This window comes from Gekko japonicus, unplaced genomic scaffold (assembly GCF_001447785.1).
Source record: "Gekko japonicus isolate JY-2015 unplaced genomic scaffold, Gekko_japonicus_V1.1 scaffold1653, whole genome shotgun sequence".
In the NCBI taxonomy this organism is placed as follows: Eukaryota; Metazoa; Chordata; class Lepidosauria; order Squamata; family Gekkonidae; genus Gekko; species Gekko japonicus.
Window position 1 is genome coordinate 229,566 of NW_015159761.1, and position 20,333 is coordinate 249,898.

A 20,333-nucleotide genomic window follows, 5' to 3' on the forward strand; every position below is an offset into this window, starting at 1 on the left:
CCTTTTTCCCCCTCCCCGACCCCCCCCCCCCCCCGGTTCCAGATTCACGCGTCCGAAGAGAGAGACGCGGGGAGGACGTGCCTCCATGGCACCTCACCTTTGTGAAAAGAACCCAACTTCTTGTAAGGGAGAGGATACACTTCAGAAAGCCGGGGTGTGTGTTTGTGTGTGCTCCTAAACAACTTTTGCAGTGGCTGGAGGGGCGCCAGTAGTTTCGATGCGGCTCTTTCCCGATCCACCCCCAACCCAACCCAGCAGTCGGTGGTGTTTTCCTGGGGTTACCCGCTCCTCTTCACCCGAGCTGCTCGGCCACGGCTGAGTCGTGCCGGCTGTTGCTTTTGCTCTCTCTTTATGTCCTACTGCAGTGTGTGTGTGGGGGGGGGGGGGGGGGGGAGAGATCCCGCAGCTTATGTGTGTTTCTGCGATCAGTGGTGGATCGGCTAGATTCTCTTAACGGTTAGTCGTTTAAAAACAAAAAAACACCAACCAAGAAAATCCCCTCCTCGGTTCTGACCGTTGTTTTGACCGAGCTGAGCTTGTAGCAGGCAGGCCGGCCGGCCCGCCGTGCCCGGGGAAGGAACCTGCTCTTTTTCTGCACCCAGGAGGCATGGGCGAGCATCTCTCCCTGAAAGTCGTCATCGAGCTGCCGTGATTTTGAAATGAAGCGGGATTCGAGTGAGCTCTGCAAAGTGGCACGGCGCATGCACGGCTATTACCGAGAGCTCTCCTCTGGAGCGGGGGGGGGGTTTTTTTCCGGGGGGGCGGGGGGAGCGACCGGAGATCACTAAGGCCCAAACTGGGAACTGATGGGGCCAAGAAAGCACCCCCCCAGCCCTGCCTTGTAGAGTGTTTGAGTTACGATCAGGAAAGGCTTGAGTGGGAGACGGGGGAGGGCACCCGTTTGGTACCCAGCAATCGTCTTCCCACGTTTTAGAACGATCGGGTTTTAGCGCGCATTTTGTGTTCTGAAAGATCCGCTCCCCGGGATCCTAGAGAGGAGGGCTAGCCGGCCTGTTTGCAAATGGCTGCGGGAAAACGCGCGCGCGAGAGAGAAACTTGTAGGAAAACATCCGACACACCGCGGGGTTTTTCTCAGGAGAAGCTCCGATTATTTAGCAGTCGGCCAGATCAGGCCGAGGCACAAGGACGCCTGTCCTGTACATAGGCGGGCCCTTCAGCAAATGGTACGCAAGCACACACGCTGGTTTTGCTTTGGCGCGGAGAAATGCATTTAAAAACTCACCAATAAACGTGTTATCTTTTAGGAGCAACCTCTCAGGATTTAAGACGTCCAGGGTATCTTCCATTACATCCTCTTTGTTAACTGCTATAAAGTCCCTTTTGAAAACAGGTCCCCTCACAACCTTCTTTTACACACAGAGATGTGGGTGGGGTGCGGGTGGGTCAGAGGAACAATAGACCTCCCCTGTGCTTTAAAATCCACCACCATTTGGCTCATGTTGTGTATATGTGAGCTCTACAGATGCTGATTTCACTCACTGTTGATCGGCTATAAGTGATGGCTTTGTAGGTCACTTTAATGTTTTTTTTGTTTTTTTAAAGGGGGGGACATTTCCCTTTTCCTCCCTTTGGGAACAGGATGTTAATTCAAGTTTAGATGCATTTTGTGAAACAACTGCCTTAAATAGATGCAGTTTTGCTTCTACTCCCTTCCCCCCCTTCCCTGTGTCTGGCAAAAGGAAGAGAGGATAGAGGGATTTAAGGTCCAGAGGGAAATTAGAAGAAGCACCCAAGAGCAGTGAGATGGGGTGTGTAACGTCTTTGTGGCAAGAGAAACAGAGCGTGTGCAGGTTTTTACATCCCCCTGGGTGTTTTATATGCTCCCAGGCAAACTTTTTATTTTTAATTAGCCGACTGCTCCAGTCCAAGCAGAGCTACCTGCAGGTTTGTTTCCAAAGGTCTCTCCAGACCCTTCAAGGCTGTCAATCTTCTGGCACCTCTGGCTTCTCTTAAACCACCCTGGTTTTATATAGATACCCTTTTGTTATATATATATACACACGTACATATATAGACTCTTTAAATACACACACAACACAGCCTAGCTTCTTTTCTAGTGTTCTTTCAGAGCTCTAGATGCTTAGAATAAAATTCTGATGATGTTTCAGGGAAAAGAACAGGAAAATCAGTTCATAAAAAGAAACCACTCTGAAATGAAGCCATTGTTTAAGGCTAGCATAGTGTACAACTCCTGTGCATTCTGTCTGCTGCCCCCCCCTTGTACCAACAACCATCTAGCTGCCTTCTCCCATCTCTGAGAGAATAATGGTTTTAATATAAAACTGTTTCTCTGCATGTGGCTGAGACCACGGACACTGGCACACCACAAACTTCTCCCTCCCCTTGGCAGTCCTTCCTTGAGCCTCTTCTCCAAAGCTGTCTCCAATCACAGCTGTTTGTTTAGATGGTGAAATTGCAGCTATTGATGTGTGTGGTATTCCAGCAAAGCCATTATTCTTGCAAGAAAATTTAAACTAGGATTAGAGAGGAGCTTCCCGTTTCCCCCTCCTTTTCTTTTGCCCTGAAGGTTGGTCTTGAATTGTAGCCTCAGGCTATATATAGTAGGACTATTTCATGTTCTCCATGTTTGTCTCCTGAGGCATTTAATGTGGAAATATTGGGAATTCAGATACTGTGTTTCAATTCACTTTTATTTTGCTTTCTTTCGAGTGTTAAGAGTGCTGAGGAGAAGAGGGCTGTGGGAGAGGACATGTGCATGCTGGCATCAAGGCTATAAATATTTTTTTACAAAGATAAATCTAGTGAGATTAAATCAGATTAAGCCAGATGAAATATCCATGTGATGTACCCTTTAAATAATAACCCACACTGACATTCATAAGAGGCCTCAGCCTGGGTTTATTGAGATGGATGAAATAAATAAGGGCATGTGTTAAAGGAAAATGCTTGAAGTAGAGACTTGCTTTAATTAGGAGTCAAAGTACTTCTCGCTTGCTACCTGAAGAGGCTTGTTACACAAATTGGTGTTTGATATAATGACTGAAGAGTGTCTGAAGCCCAATAATCTTCCTTCCCTTCATTATCAGATTCCATCCATTCAGCCCTATTTACGAAAAGGACACACTTAAGCTTGTCACAGGGCTTTCCCCCCTTCTTCCTGGAGTACAGTTGTTAAGAGAGCTGTCAGAAGTCAAGTCTTACTAGACTCCCAGTGAAATCATAGAATCCTCTTGACTTACACAGTAGTGTTTCCAGAGTTGCCTTGCTTTTAAAAAACCTCAACTACTATTTAAATCATGCATTTTCCTGTAACTACAAACTGGTCTGCATTTTCTGGAGGATGCTTGAAATTACTCCATGTTAGGGGGAAGGGAGAAGGATGATCCCATATCCCAAAGAGGAATTGGTGCTGGCGTATCTGCATCTGCCACGTGACAAGCCCTGTGTGGTACCACTTGAAGTGATGTTTATGTGGTGGCTGCACCATATAAATGGGCCATGAGAAAGACGCCCAAATTAGACAAGTTAGGTTCGGGTCCAGTAGAACCTTAAAGACCAGCAAGTGTTTCAGGGTACGAACTTTCAAGAATTGAAGCTCCATTCATCAGATATTAATCAGAAATTATACAAAAACAGGAGTATACACTTTTCCTTTAAAGAGAAACTCTCAAAACATTTGTTCATGTAAATGTTACTAGGAATTGTATTTATTTATTCAAACGTTTATACCCCACTTTTCTCCCTGATGAACACTCAAAATGGCTTACAATGTCACTCTCCTATCTATTTTATCCTTACAACAACCACCCTGGGAGGTAGATGAGGCTGAGATTGGCCTAAGGTCACCCAGAGAGCTTTCATGGCAGAGTGGGAATTTGAATCTGGGTCTCCCAGATCTTAGTCCAACAACACTCTAAGTCAGGGCTTTTTTTTGTAGAAAAAGCCCAGCAGGAACTCATTAGCATAATAGGTCACACCCTGACAGTGCAGCTCATTAGCATATTAGGCCACATCCCATGTCTTCCCTTGGCTTGCCTGGGCGTCCCGTGGCTGCGGGGAGCCCGGGCAAGTTGGCCCTTGGACAGGCCGGGGAAGGCACGGGGAGGCATTTAAATGCCTCCCTGATCCTTCCAGCCCCCCCCGACCACCTGCCTCAGAGTTGTGGGGGGGGGTCACTCTCCAGGCCTTCCCTCTATAGCCAGGCATGCAGGGGTTTTGGCTGTAGTGGGCGTGGCCAACTCTGAAGCCAGCCGGAACTCCATTCCTGTGCGTTCCTGCCCCAAAATAGCCCTGCTCTAAGTATTATACCACACTGGCTGTTTTCAGCCCTTGTCCCACCACAATGTTCTGTTGAGAAAGCAGAACAGATGAGAATTCTGGAATAGTGTCATTAATCACTATTGCCTGGAGTTGTCAACCCTTCAAAAATAGTAGACACACCAAGGAAGGCTTGGTTTGGAAACTGGCACATCAGGGAAAGACCAGGTGGGTTGGGGGAGGTGTATAGTCAATAGAAAGCATTTTACTAGCCTGTCTCTGAAGTAGTGGATTTTCATGCACTTGATAGTAATTACTATCCATAATGTTCAACTCACTACATCCTCTAACTGCAGAAGGAAAAGCAAATGTAGTGAGATATGTTGAGTGCCTTTTTCTTGCTGCATCCCATCTTGTTGTAAAAGTTTAGAACATGATGTGGCTACTATGACATAAGAAATATGACTAGTAAGTATGATGGAACACCCAATGGTTCAGCTCATTTCCTGCTTATGGGTGATGAGTAGGAAGCCAATTGTTTGATGAGCTGTTTGGATGTATCTAATTTGGATGTGTCCATCTCACATGATTAAGTTTTGTCACTGCCACCATGCTGCCACTCATCTGCCACTGCCTCCAGTTGTTAAAAAAGCATGTAATAAAATTGGGGGAAGGATCAGTTTCAGATTTTTTAGTTGAGACTTACTACTTACTGTATCAGTGTCTAGCTAATCTTGTAGTCATTATTTCCGATTCCTTCCGGAACAGATGCTGACTGTACAGGTGCAAAAACAACATATTCTGTCTGATGTTGCTTATTTAAAGGAAGCATCTGATTGCACAGGTGCAAAGAAGAGATGAAAGCAAGTGATTCCATGTTTCATATAAGTTGGTTAATTTAATGACACAAGCAACCATGACCCTGAGGAAACTGCCACAAACTGTGGCTCCTGCTCAGGAAAAGTCAATGGGCATGGTGCTATATTTGAGGCAAACTGCACCCAGGAACATCGAGGTGATCAGGAGCTTTTTCTATATGTAATCAAAGAAATTCAAAGAAACTATGTTCACTCTATGAACATAGTTTTGCTGCAAAGTTTGCTGGCTATCTAATGAGTACATCACATTGCCATGAACAAAACCTCACCAGAGTTTGCATCCTTGTTCTGTAAGATGCCTTGCTCCAGAAAATATATATTGTGGTGAAAGTCTTCACAGAAATTTCAATATTGCCAATAATTAGGATTTTCCTCAACAGGGCACTAGTTTTTTATACTGAAATAGTGTGGTGGGCTTGTCTATCTAGTTTTGAAGATAATAGCTTTTCTGGTGTGTGGAGAGGCTATAGGTCAGTAGCAGAGCACATTATTTGGATGCAGATGGTCCCTGACATCTTCAGTTAAAGGATCCCATGTAGCTGGTGTTGGAGAAGACCTTTCCTTGCCTAAGGTCTTGGAGAGCTGCTGCCATTCACAACAGGCAGTACTGAGCTTGATGGATCAATAGTCTGACATGGTATAAGGCATCTTCATACCTTCATATAGGTGAGTGAGGGCAGTACACAAATAGTGTGGAAACAATAGTGAAGTAAGGAACAGTGTTCCAAATAACCCCACAGAAATATATTACGCTGTGCATAGTTGTCCATATGAATGCAGCTATGCTTACTTGGTCTTTGAAAGAGTCTATGACACAATTTTGTAGCTAAAGGCTGAGTAGATAGTGTTTTAACACAGCAATGAGCAAAAAATGTAACAAATTGGAAAGCAAATATATTGGAGACAAAGTGTATTTAGAGAAACTATATTGAGACAGAAAGTGTGCAGATTTCCCTTTGACCAGACAGTTGATTGCAAATTTCTCTCTCTCTCTCTCTCTCCCTCCCCTCCCCTCCCCTCCCCCCCACTTTATCTTGGGCTGTGGAAGGTGGGCTGCTGCTTTGTTTACTTTACGAACAGGATTTAACAAGCCTTGATAGGGGTGCTTTATTGCTAACATGGAGCCGCTGACAGCCCAACTTTCTCTTCTCATGCTGAGAAAAAGGCTGTGAGTTGGCAGTCCCTCATCATCGTCTGCTTGCAGAAAACAAATCAACACCTTCCAGGAATGTTCCAGAGTGGAAGATAAAAGGGCTAGGAGGTGGAATGATGCGTTTCAGAAGAGCACATCAGTTGACTATCTGAGAAAATATCCTTGATGGGCAATTGGATAAAAATCATACAGGGGAAGTCTCCATTATTGGAGACACTATGATGTCAATTGAACATACACAGCAAGGAGTAATCCACTGCAAAGACCAGGGTGGGGGTGGGGAGCGGTCTGGAGAAGTGAACAATTTCCCACTTTCTAAGAATATGGGGTCAGTACTATATCTCTGAAGGTGACAGGGCACATACAGTCATAATTTGCCCTCATTAGATGGGAAGGGGAGGGGGGAGACTGTGGGTTTCTTTTTTCCAGTAGTGATAACTTTGCTTTCATATCTCAGGTCAGGCCCTCTGCTTTTAGAACTTTGTCTCCCTATTTCAACAGGGCCATTTCTTTTCTACAAGCACCATATATGGGTTTGATACACTGAGAATAAATGACATTCTCAGACCTGACCTAGCAGCCAGTATCGATTCACTGCCATTATCCAAATATGCTACTTGCTGTAGAAGAGAGTCAGGGCGTAGGCAGAATGTAGGCACCTTGCCATTTGGTCTCTCCTTTTCTTTTAAAGCTCTTTTAATAGAATTTGCTCCTGTATCCTTCATAGTTATGAAATCAGCTGTGTAGCCTGGACTAATGTCATCACTAAAGGGTTCCTTCACACTTGCTGAATAATGCACTTTCAACAAAGTTTGAGTCCAGTGGCAGCTTTAAGACCAACAAAGCTTTATTCAAGGTGTGAGCTTTTGTGTGCATGCAGACTTCCTCAGACATATTGAAATGGAAGTTATCAGTCCATACTTATAGGCAAAGAGTGAACAGCAAATTAGCATACAACATAATGGAGATGTTTTAACAGATGTGAGAACCAAACAGGAATAACATGCTAAGTTTACATGGTCACCATTTGTTTAGATTCAGTTGCGGGGGGGGGGGGACACAGTGAGGCAAATAAATATGTCAAAATTGGAGACTGATGTGTAATTGTTTCCTTCTGGTAGCATCCCACAATTAAGGATACAATTACACATCAGTCTCCAGTTTTGATGTATTTATTTGCCTCACTGTGTTCCCTCCCCGGAATTGAATCCAAAGAAATGGTGACCAGATAAACTTAGCTTGTTATTCCTGCTTGGTTCTCATATCTGTTAAAACATCTCCATTATACTGTGTGCTAATTGGCTGTTCACTCTTTGTCTATATGTATTGGCTGATAACTTCCATTTCATTGTATCTGAGGAAGTGTGTGTGCACACGAAAGCTTAATACCTTGAATAGAACTTTGTTGGTCGTAAAGGTGCCACTAAACTCAAACTTTGTTCTACTATTCCAGACCAACACAGCTACCTACCTGAATGCATTTTCAGTTCACTTTCGATGGACTTTAGTTATTCTTTGCAAGTAGAGTTTTCTGTTTCACACAGTAAAATCCAGTTGGAAAGTAGATTGAAAATGCATTACTCAGCATGTAGAAGAGAAGAAGAGATTGGATTTATATCCCACTCTTCACTACCTGAAGGAGTCTCAGAGCAGTTTACAGTCTCCTTTCCTTTCCCCTCCCCACAACAGACACCCTGTGAGGTAGGTGGGGCTGAGAAAGCTCAAGAACTGCCCTTTAGAGAGTAGCTCTCAGAGAACTTTGGACTGGCCCAAGGTCACACCAGCAGCTGCATGTGGAGTAGTGGGGAATCAAACCTGGTCCTCCCCGATTAGAGTCTGTACTCCTATCCTCTACACCAAACTCATAAAAGTAAGTTTTAGAATTTCCTAAGTAGTTGAATAAATATAATGTTCCTTGTCACAATATATAACTTTCCTACTATGCTCATTCAGACTGGTTTTGGCTTAGTTCTTCTAGGGATGCAATCCTTATCTCATTGCAGGAACACTTTGTGAAAGTTGTTGCTGCATAAATGTATATCATTTTCCTGAGCTCCCTCCTGCCCTTTCGTTTCTATCAGATTTTCATTTTCTGTGAACTGAACATGCCTAGAATCAAACATATTTTTTAGATTCCTTTTTCATTATGAGTCAGTGGTGCTGCCCTTTTTGTTGAACAGCCTAATCTTCCCTTTTTGCATAGCCCAAACCCAATGTTAGGTCGGTAGAACTTTACTCCAAACAACCCCCAGGCAACTCATGGAACAATCTTAATATGCAGTACTTGGAAACTGACATTATCTACCTGACAGGTTGTTTGCAACTTACTGGTAGAAGTCAAAATATTTCACTAGAGGTGTCATCAGAAACCACTATCTTATGCTAATTTTTGTGGGAACACGAAGACAGATGTTGAATAATTTGACGTGAGCAACATAGCTTAGAAAATTATCACCATGTCAAGTTTTTGTCAGATTTTTGTGGAAATACATATTTCAGAAGACTTGAAAAGACAGAGTGAGAAAGGGTGTGTGTGTGTGTGAGAGAGAGAGAGAGAGGATACATAACTGGTACCCCCCAACCCCCCCAAACCCAAACAAACCTTGAGGCATTGCAGATAGCAGCTTGGGCAATTAAGAAAAGATGCTCTTTCCTAAAAGCAGAATTTATATATAACTCCTCCAGATAGAATTAACTGGATACTGTTGAGGCATTTTAGAAGTTGCTTCGGGTTGGTCAATAAGTGTCCCACAGAGCCTCACCCATGACCTTCTGCTTACTGTTTCAATTCACTGCATGCTTGCCCTGGGTTGTCTATTCTGCCTGCATACCTAAGGTAATGTTTGTGCTACTATGTACATATGTACCTCTTCTGAGGTGAAAAGAAAAGGCTCATTCCCCCCCAAATGCAAAAACTGTTTATCTCTCTTGCAGCCATCAACTCCTTGGCTGTATGAACAAGCTGGAGATTGAAGTGAGTGCAGTCTCCCATGCCCCCCCCCCCAACCTTCTCCTTGTACAAAGGAATTCTAAGGAAACACTGTGTTGCACATAGGATGTGATAGGAAAAGTCTTAGTGCTGGCAAAGAGTGCTATGTGTGTGCATCATGCACCCTCCACCATGTAGTGTAACAAACAAATTTCTACATATGTTCTTCATCAGGATTTGGGTTGTAGACTAGAGGTTAAGCCAGGACCCTGAAGAACATATGTAAGCATTAAGTACATTGCTTGAAATGTACTTAAAAAGTTCCACAACAACTATTAGATAACTTCAGGTAGGTATCCATGTTGGTCTGAAGCAGCAGAACAAAGTTTGAGTCCAGTGGTAACTTTAAGACCAACAAAGTTTTATTCAAAGTATAAGTTTTCGTGTGCACGCACACTTCCTCAGGTCTGGAGATTGCACATGAAAGCTTATACTTTGAGAAAAACTTTGTTGGTCTTAAAGGTGCCACTGGGCTCAAACTTTGTCCTATTAGATAACTTGTTTTCTAAACACATTTTGAAGTACATTGAAAACTCAATTTTTGTATCTATCTGATAATGCTAGTGCCAGATGGAGAAACAGAGTAAAATCATATGAACTCATCACTTTTGAAATAAGCTTCCTACAAACAACTATAAATGCAGCAAGAAGGCATATTACTAAAAGAAATCTTTGCAGTTTTCAGGAAAGTGGCTGATACTGCAATATGGGAGTAAGAAGAAATGCCTCTAAACTGAACATTAATTAATGCTAGAGTGTGAATTTCTGAGATGTTGTCCATTTAACAGTTTCGGGAAAATCAACATTGCTAACTGTTAAATTTTAGGGATATTGTTGTAATCTTAATGTGGGCACATCAACTGTCATTTTCTTCCCTGTATCAAACTGGGATGTCAGGTGGCTTAAGAATGCAGTTTGCTTTCATACTTGGACCATATTTTAATTTGTTGACACTCGTTTTCCCCCTCTCCCCTGTAGTACAGATCACAAACTGCCCCCCCCCCCAATCTTATTCTTTGTCCTGGAAGCACCTCTCACAATGGTCACTGGGTGCTGTTTGTTTGGTGCATGGCACACTACAGTCTGTACTGTTGTGGCTAATCATTTTGAATCAGAAGCCTATTAGGCTATGGTGGCGCCTTCTTTAGTGCAGATTCTTTAAGCCTCATTCTGTCTTGCAAGTCTGGGATTCTTTTAAAACATTTAAACAAATGTGGCTGAGGTTAGGACTCGACTTGCATGCTTGTAATCCATTGGGGATTAGCAATGTATCACAAGGGATTTCTTGAATAGCAGGAGCCAGGGGTGAAACAAGACATGGAGGGGCAGTTGGTGTGATGAACGCTCTACTGAGAACAAGGTTGTTTCATTCACCTCCAGACTCAAATGTTCTCGTCCCCCCCCCCCTTTTCTGGTCATGAAATAAGATACTGCTTTTTTTCTTGCTAAACCTAGTTAAGTGGGATTTATACTTGTAGCAAGTGCTGTCCTATGTAATGAAATGCTAAATAAATGTTCCTCCTCCTTATAGAGACACGAAATGTGAAATTACCCTCCCTCTAATAGGGACATGTCTCTTCAGTGAGTTAGCTGTACCCAACCCCAGTTAATATCTAGCGAGAAAGGCAGACTATAAATAAAGTAAATAAATAAAGTCGATACTTGTTTTCATCCTACAGGCAGTCATCTTCCCATGCTAACTGGCTATGTACCAACGTATTCCCGGTTGGCTCTTACATTGCCATCCTAAGCAGAGTTACACCCTTCTAAATCCATTGAAGTCAGTGGGCTTGGAATGTTGTAACTCTGCTTAGAATCACACTGTTAGCCTCTGTGTGAAACCAGGTAATTGCCAATGATGTGAAAAGTCTTGAAGGATTCGCACTGTTTAGGACAGATCCATTGTTTTGGTCTAGGAAGAAACTGGATTAGCTGAACCAATGTTATGATGCAAAATGTCTGTGACTTTCATAACAGTGAAATTATTACTATTCATAGAAGACTAAATATTTACATTCTTTGGACCTTTTAGTATATATTTTATATTATTAGGCTCAGTTGAAAACTCTAAAAGATACATGTAAGAAAATGCCCTCTTGTGCATAGAGAGAATGTGGATACTGAACAAGCATCTCATACTTTTATTTTTAGCATGTTAACTATAAATGCAAGAGGGATACCCACTGAGAAGACCAAATCGGTTGCTACTGAGGCAATTTAGCAGACAGTATATGATCTCAGTGATATTTTCAGTATAGAATTCTGGGAGACATTGCAAGCCATCATCTAATTATGAAAAGGGATCTTGTTATTAATGGCGTGGATATAGTGGGTTGTATCCTACCATGCCACTCAGCTAAGTACAGAGCTTGCCTCTGTCCCAAGACCCCCCCCCCCATTGTAGAAGCTTCATACTTAGCTAAATAGAGTGATAGGATACGAACTGTTTTCTCTTGCTTTCCCATTCTCAAGCATTGGATGCAGCTTAGTGCATTTTTATCTCTTTGGTAGCATACAGTGTTTTCAACTCCCCTTTAGGGATGGGCACGAACCTGGAAAACGTGGTTCAGTTCGTTGCTCATGGCGTGATCTGTTCATGAACCACAAACTGCCAGGAACTTTTAGTCACATCACAAACTGTTTTGGTTTGTGATGCAGTAGAATAGCCCCACCCCACGGCGTGCTAGATGGACCAAACTCACAGGGGATTTCCAGCTGACTCTCCTCTACCTGCCCTCCAAGTTTGGTGAGGATTGAATTTATGGGGTCTCAGGTTATAGCCCCTCCAAAGAAGGTGCCCCCAGGAAAGTGCTTTCTGGAGGAAATGTCTGCCTGTCATTTCCCCCAAAATCACTTTCCTGGGGGGACCTTCTTTGGGGAGCCGTAACTCAGAACCCCAAAACAATCCTCACCACACTTGGACAGCAGGAGAGGAGTGTCAGCTGGAGATCCCCTTTGAGTTTGGTGTCTCTAGCTTTCACAGAATCTATTCTATGCACTCCTGAATCTCCTGAACCTGCACTGATCATTTTGACAGGCGCAGGTTCAGGGGTGTATAGAACAGGTCCTGTGCAAGATAGAGACACCATACTTGGCAGACATGTAGAGGAGCATCTGGGGGAGCTCCCCTGTGAGTTTGGTGTCTCTTGCTTTCACAGGATCTGTTCTATACACTCCTGAATCACCTGAACCTGCGCCTGTCAAAATGACCACCTGCGGTCATTTTGACAGGTGCAGGTTCAGTAGGTTCAGGTGTGTATAGAATGGATCATGTGCTAGCTAGAGACATCAAAGTTGCAGGGGGACTCCCCTGGATGCTCCTCTCCATGCCCTCCAAGTTGTTGCTTTGAAGCTTTGTAAACATTTTGATTGAGCAGAGACAGTCTGTCTGGAAATGTATCCACTCATATACCTCCACTAACAGCTTGAAAGTTCTTGTTGGTTGACTAGCCATGAACTTGACTTTGTGAAGCATGAACCAGCCAAAATTAATCACAAACTTTAGTTCATGCGCCAGTTCATGCCCATCCTGACTCCCTTTTTGCTCCTCATACCCACCATGTGAGGCGGGTTAGGCTGAAAGAGATTTACTAGCCCAAGGTGACTCAGTAAGGTTCATGGCAGAATGGAGATACTTGGCAAGCTGAAAGTGTCAAAATAAATTGCTCACATCTGTATTTAAAAGGATCTTTGGTAGCAAGTTCAGGGAAAAAGAGCTTCCTTTGTCAGAGTCTTGGGAGAACTGTCTCCAATGAGGGTAGATAGTGCTGGGTTAAATGAACCAGTCATCTGGCTTGATATATTCATATGAAATTCAGTTTCCTCTGAAAGAGAGCATTGGGGATTAACATGCCTCTGTAACAAATGGGTCATTCAAAAAGGTACAGGATGAACAGATATAATAGTGTGCATCATCAACATATTTAATTCTCACCATAGCCAAATCTGTGGATACTTAAATCCAGAAAATGGAGCCAAGAACAGACAAGGCAGATCTTTCCACAAACCTGAAAATGCCCAGGTTTGCAGAAAAACCTGAAATTTAAGGGGGGGGGGGGTTAATTCTCCAAATAATAGAAGCAGCACCTTTAGCTTTCAGAAACTAATACTCTTGATGTCCATTGCTAGGCAACTACAACAGTACTGCCAACCTTCAAGCTTTGGTTTCTGTCAGCGAAAGGCAAGAGGAGTGGGCAGGGCCCCTTTTGGCCTTTAAAGGTAGACTCATTGGGGCCAGGCCTGGCAGCAACCATGACCTGCAACCATACAATTTGGGTGACTCACCCAGGACTGGCTGCTTGCTACTCTTCATTAATAACTATCTCATAAAAGCCAGCAGGGTATAGTGATTACAGTTTCAGACTAGGAACTTGAATCCCCATTCTGCCACGGGAACTCACTGGGTGACCTTGGGCCAGTTATACCTTTTCAGCCTAACTTACTTCACAGGGTTGTTGTGAGGATAAAATAGAGGAGAGGAGAATAATGTAAAGTGCTTTGGGTCCCCATTGTGGAGAAAGGTGGAATATAAATGAAGTAAATAAAAGTAAAATGAAGTAAATAAAAAAACATAGCTGAATATGGGAGGCAGATAAAGGTGGTTGGGCAGGAAGGAAGCAGAGAAAGGTGAGGATATGGGGGTTGCCAGGAGGAGGGAAAGAAGAAATAGGGTAGGGAAGGGGAAGCGGGAACAGGGGAAAATGAGGTACTGCCTCACAAGTCCTTGTGGGTTCACCAGTTGTAGAGTACTAATGCCCACACAGTTATCTGTTTGGGCTCTTTAAACAGAAATAGTCTCTTGGCACATCAGGTTCCAAGATGATTCCTTGAAACACTTTTAACCACAGGGCAGACAAAGCAAACTAATTTTAACCTCCACCTGCTCCTTAAAGGAAATGCGTCTGACTTTGTGTGTGAATTCAGAGCAAAAATGTATTTTTTGTGGCAACACACACTACTGAGCGTCAGTCATCTTCATTGGCTTCCACCATGCTCAAAAGAGGAGGACATTTTTCCATTTTGCAGGACAAATCAAATTCAGAATGTTTTCCAAGAATGTGTCAAGAAGTAGCACTCACGTATTTACAAGTCTTCGTTTCACCACTGGATTTGCTATCATCTTCTTCCTTCTCGGCCTCGGCTGGCTCTCCCAGTTGCACTCTCAGGAACTCACGTGCTTTGGAAACAGAGTCAATCTTTTCTTTTTTATCATGTAGTTTGAAAATGATGCCTTCTGGAATTAACCATCTGTAGACAATGCTGTTTGTTTGTAGGAAAAGGATTAAGTCTTTATATTTCTTTCTCTTTTGCCTTCTTTCAAATGGGATGTCTTTTAAAATCCTGATGGTATTGTCCCCGATTTTCAAGAGTGTTCCTGTAGTTGCTTTCAGGATAGAATCCCTCACATGCCTCTTCGAGAATCTGACCACTATTTCCCCAGGTAGATTATTCTTCTTAATGTACATGGAATAAGACCTGTAGTCCACATCCATTTCGCTTGCAGGATACTCCGCTTTTGAATCTGTAACTGGGGCTAATGCTTCACTCAAGAGTTGCTTTAGATTCTCACCTTTTAATTCTGGGACCCCTTGAAAACAGAGGACCAAATTTGCTTTCTCCATTTGCAGCTGTAAAAGTTGTGATTCTTCCGAAGCTTGTTTCTTTTCCAGGTTTTTCACCTTTTTCTTGACTATTTTAGTGTTGGCGTCCATTTCCTTCACCTTCTCAGCTGTTTGCTCCATTATTTTTAAAGTCTCAGTCAGTTGGAGCTGCTGAGTTGCAAGGTTCTGGTTTAGAGTTGTCAGCTGTTGTTTGATGTTAGTCATCTGGTCCAGCAGAGGGCGCAAGGAATCTGCCAACATTTTGGAGAACTCAGTGACCTCTTCCGGTCAAAGGCTCATGTTCCCCGCTGGTTTCACTTTTGCTGGTTGTCTTTCTCTGCCCTCTTCCCCGCCATCTTTATGGATTGTTTACTTTTATGAAAACTTGCTAAAGTCTCTGAAATACACCCATACGCTTATCCGCGCTCTGGTAAGTCTCTCAAAACAGATTTCAATGCTTTTTATTCCACTCCCCCCTTAGTATTTCGTTGTTTAGTTCATGTGCATGGGAGGAACCCCTCCCCCGCTCGCTTTTCTCGCCATTCCCAGGGGGTAGCTTTCTTTTTAAATTCTCGTATTCGCTTTAACCCGACTCACCGTTCATTGTTGGTCATACGACCTTGCTCGGTACACGTTCAAAACATGCAATCACCGACGCTTGTCCTGGTCAGCGGCTCTAGAACCATACGGACACTCAGTGGCAGGACCAACAGGGCAGAGGAGCGCCTCAATTCCCCAGCATCACGCTGGCGAAGGGGTCACCCCTCAAAAACCCCATGGCTAGGAGCCTTTTGCCAAGGCTCGGGGGGGCAACCTGTCGCCCCCCTCCTATCTGCTGGTGCACAGATCACATCCCTGGGAAGTCCGGGAGATGCGTCCGCCAGCGTGTCGCCATAAACCGGAAGTCAGTGCTAATCTACTTTCAAAACACTCTTTTCTCTAGATCCAAGACATCACAGATGTGCTATTAGAAACACAGGGAGAGTCGTGACTGTCCCTGAAATGCATGTGTGTATTTGTCTATATTTGACAGTATTTGGCAGTATGATCAATCATGTTTAAGTGAGGGAAGCCAGTCCCACGCTTTCCACCACTCTACTACCCTGGCTCTTATATATCTATTAAGATCTGCTGGGACCCAGAGCTGAGAGAATGTGTCAGGGAATGAGATATATTTTAAAATGCAGCCGTGTTTAATTAGAATGAACTATCAAGTAAGAACCCAGAGTGCTTGTTTAATTTTTTAAAATGGCTTCAATCTTCCTTTTTATTGAAGAGTCTCACAGGTTTATGTTTCTTTAGAACAGAAAATTAGAATAGGGAGCTTTAATTTTACTTTTTATCAGTTTCTCTGTGGAAATGATATCAAAATCACACTTCAAATGAGTTATGAAAGCAATAAATATTTGGTGGAATAGGGAAAGAAAAACTCAGGGCAGAAGTCACCAGTCAAACAGTAGTTTAAGCAGTGATGGCTACCAAAAGGGTAAGTAATTGGGAACCTCACTGAACGTAGACTTCATTTTTATTGAGAAAGCTAGGCCTTGGGCTGTACCACTTCACATGAATCACATCACAGGTGAAGGGTTGTGATCCAGGATGCTTTACCATGCACCATCCCATCCTGGTACCTCAGAACTTTACATGTCAGGGAAAAGCCAGACTACAAAGCTTTCCCCCCAGTATGTAGTTTGCTATGTGAAGGGTTCTTTTTTTATTGGAGGAACATTCAGTCATGTGTGGCCCCACCAGAAGCCTATAGTGGTACAACCCAGACATAGATTTACCACCTCAGTGAGAACGATGCCAACCTTGTATGGTGCGCTCTGGCAATAACCTTCTTTGATTAGAATTATAGTTCTCTTGAAACAAATGGTCTAATTCACAGCAGTTATGCTTACCACTTTTATGTTGATGTAAGCTTTAGTTACACAACACTTTGTAATTTTGCTTCAAAAGAAGGATTTGGGGGAGGCAGTGATTCAGTGCTGCCACATTGCATGCAGAGAGAGCCCCAGGTTCATCTCCAGTAAGAAAAAGGATCAGGTAAGATGGGAAACGAATGACTGTGGAGACCTGCTGCCAGTCAGAGTAGACAGTACTGAGACTGATAGACCAGTGGTGTGACTCAGTATAAGGCAGCTTCATGTGTATTCAGAAAGAGGGTTTTGCATTCTTATTTGTGACTGAGCTCATCAACACCATGTGTAAGATGAAGAAGTTCCCATTAGAACCAGTCCCATTGCAATGCATCTTCATATTTAAGCATTTGTTTTGTTTTCTGTCTCTTCTGTCCTTTTTTGTTCTGATTTTGGGTTTAACTGATTTGCTTTACTGCTATGCAAGGTGGTTTGCAGTCCACTGGTTGGGTGGCACATGTGGGCATGGAGTTGGAGTCATTTCCCCTACTCTGGCCAGGAGGGGGAGCACTTGTCCATATCATTCTCCAGTGTGACCCTTTATTGAATTCTGGAGGCAAGTTGACTGGTCCTAAAAACTGCATCTTAAAATAAACAGCCATTCCAGTTTGCTCTGGGTGTTCATTTTCACTATATACATTAAAATCTTCCTGGAAGGCACATATGTATACCATAAATATTAATCAAGAACTATGATCTTGCAGTGGAATGGTGGTTACAACCCATGCAGTATAAAATTGATGGAATAGTGATGTGGGAATTGTAGGATACGTAGAGCTGAGTCTTCCTGCTCTTTCCTTTCCTGTTCTTAGAAATACATCTAAGTGGACCTAAGGAAGTGGTAGCAAGACCATATCAGAAAAACAGTGTGATAGGGTGCTTAAAAGTGGAAAGGTATACAAAGAGAGATGGTTAGGAAATGGTTTGGTGAATACCTGAGATGGCATTTGTAGTGTTTCACACTGGGGGGATAACTGGTTGGGCCCCAACACTAATATTGTCTGGCCCTCTGATTGTAAACCTATTACTGGGAAATAACTTCTGTTGATTTCAGTGTGCCTTGCATGCTTTGCAGCCAGAGAGGGGGTGTGTGGAACTCATGGCTTTGAGAATGGGGGAGAAGAAATGCTTTGAAGTGCCTGACTTGCTGAGAATTTTAGGAGGGTAGTAGTAGTAGCAGACCATCTCCAGAAGAAGAGATTGGATTTATACCCCGCCCTTCACTACCCAAAGGTGTCTCAGAGCGGCTTACAAACTCCCTTCCCTTCCCCTCCCCACAACAGACACCCTGTGAGGTAGGTGGGGCTGAGAGAGCTCTTGACAGGAACTGCTCTTTTTCAAGAACAGCTCTTATCAGAACTACGGCTTGCCCAAGGTCATCCAGCCAGGTGCAAGTGGAGGAGTGGGGAATCAAACCCGGTTCTCCCAGATTAGAGTCTGTGTACTTAACCACTACACCAAACTGAAAGGCTGCCAGTTGACATAAACTTTGAATTAAACTCTTGTTGCCACCATAACCACTGTTCTACATACACACGCACACACGCACACACAGAAGCAAAATGCATAGCTGGTCAAAATGGAAGGGGGGGGGAGAGCATTGAGTGATACAGAAGTAGCTATCAGATTTACAGGAAAATCTTGGCTGGTTCGATCCATGTCACAGGAGGGAATGTTAGTTTCTTATTTACCCTTCCTGCCCCCAAACAAGGTCAGTATCTTATTTGGCTGCAGTAATGCAGATGTATTCCAGTCTGGACATTTGAATGTGCTGTCAGAATATACAGTTCAGTTTTGATTAGATACTATTTTATTTAAATCTAGCCTAATTTTGCATGTTTATGTGCACTTTGAAACATATTCAACATATGCTGTTGCCAGTGAAATAAAACACAAATTTAGATAGCTTTTCATTAAAGCTGTGTTAAATAATATTCAGACTTCTCATGAATAATATATTAGGAAACCCATGTTCAAGCTCATCCACAGGGCCCTGGAGCTGGAAAGCAGCTCAAGTGACCCACCGTGCTGCAGGGAGGAAATGGGTAAACGGGGGTGGGGAGACTCCTAGGCCCTGGAAGGATGCAGCAAGCTCCAGTGGAGAGAGGGCAATCCCAGGAGAGAACATAGTAATGCCCTGTTTTCATGGGAATGACACTAAATGAAAGCCATAGCTGAGACATAGCTGAAAAATGGGGCTTTGCAGACAATCCCCCTCTTTTTGCATAAAATCCTAATTGTGGTGCAGTGAAGAACAAAGCCTTAGTTATTTCCTATATTTGGAACATTCTTTAAGATGTATTAGGATTAGTCAAAGTTATTTAGCTATAGCTTTAAAGTTGTGAGATGGCCATGAAAACGGGCACAAAGTCCTGTGCAGTTCCCTCCGGCACCCACCTCATCCTGCCTGGAATACCCTCTGGAAATTCTTGTATTATCAGAAGTACATCTCTCCTTATTATAAAAGAGTTTTGGTGTCCCTCCTGCACATGCTCCCACAGCCTTTCACTCTCACACCTGCCACTCTGAAGGATCCCCTGGCTGCATTGGCTAGCTCCCTTGCCTCCGTCCTGCCCACAGAGGCGCTGAGCCAGCTGGCAGCATCTCTGGCTCACTGTGCTCTGAGCCAGCCGAGGGCACGGGCGTTCCGGCGAGCAGAGGGTGAGCACGCCCACTGGGAGAGGCGGAGAAGAGGCGCAAGAGCCCACACATGTTCCAAAATGCCATGGTCGAGGCAGGGGCAGGATGGCGACTGCTGCTAGTGCGGCAAGAGGCCGCCCCTCCGCCGCCAGCCCTGTCATTGTTGTCTGGCCCAGCTGAGGTGGCTCTGCTGCCGCCACGCCCTGCCACCACCACACCGAGAGGCCTCCCTGATGCGGGCCTGCTGCCGCACCAACACCCTCCTCTTCTCCGACCCCGGTGGTGGGAGCTGGGATGCACCTGTACTCTACCCGCTGCTGCACCCCGCGGATGAGGTCGCCACCCCCCCTTGTTCTCCCGAGGGGCAGGCTGGCAAGTGGTGGCCCAGCTAGAGCTCATTGCATTTGTCTCCGCAACGGGCCTTCTTCCTAGTTTAGAATAACACAAGTTTTATATTATAGAGTATTGGAACAGGTGCCACAGATCAAAGAGAAGAACATGAGAACATACTGGATTAGGCTGGGGGTCTGCTGCGTCCAACATCCCATTTCATAAAGTGGCCGGGCAGATTTCATCACAAAGCCTACAAGAAAGGGGGCAGAGGCCAAAACCTCCCTTATTGTTGCTCCCACTGCTATTCAGAGGGGTAGTATATCTGAATGTGTAGGTTCCATTTAGTGATTATGACTAATTGATGAATTTGTCTAATCCCCCATTAAAGCCAACTAAAGTAATAACCCTCACCACAACCCAGTGGCAGTGGATTCCACAAGCTAATTGCTGTTGGGGTTGAAAAGTACTTACTTTTCTCAGTCCTGGATCTACCGTCCATCAAGTTTATTGGGTGCCTGCAAGTTCTAGTATCATGGGGCAAGGAGAAAATATTTTCTAAAGCGCTAACAAATCCCCAGTCAG

At 43.9% G+C, this 20,333-nt stretch overlaps 1 protein-coding gene across 1 annotated transcript in view; it reads left to right on the forward strand.

Annotated features, from left to right (window-relative positions):
• MDGA1 (MAM domain containing glycosylphosphatidylinositol anchor 1) overlaps positions 1-20,333 on the forward strand; it is a 174,851-nt gene that overhangs the window by 395 nt on the left and 154,123 nt on the right. The window lies entirely within an intron of this gene.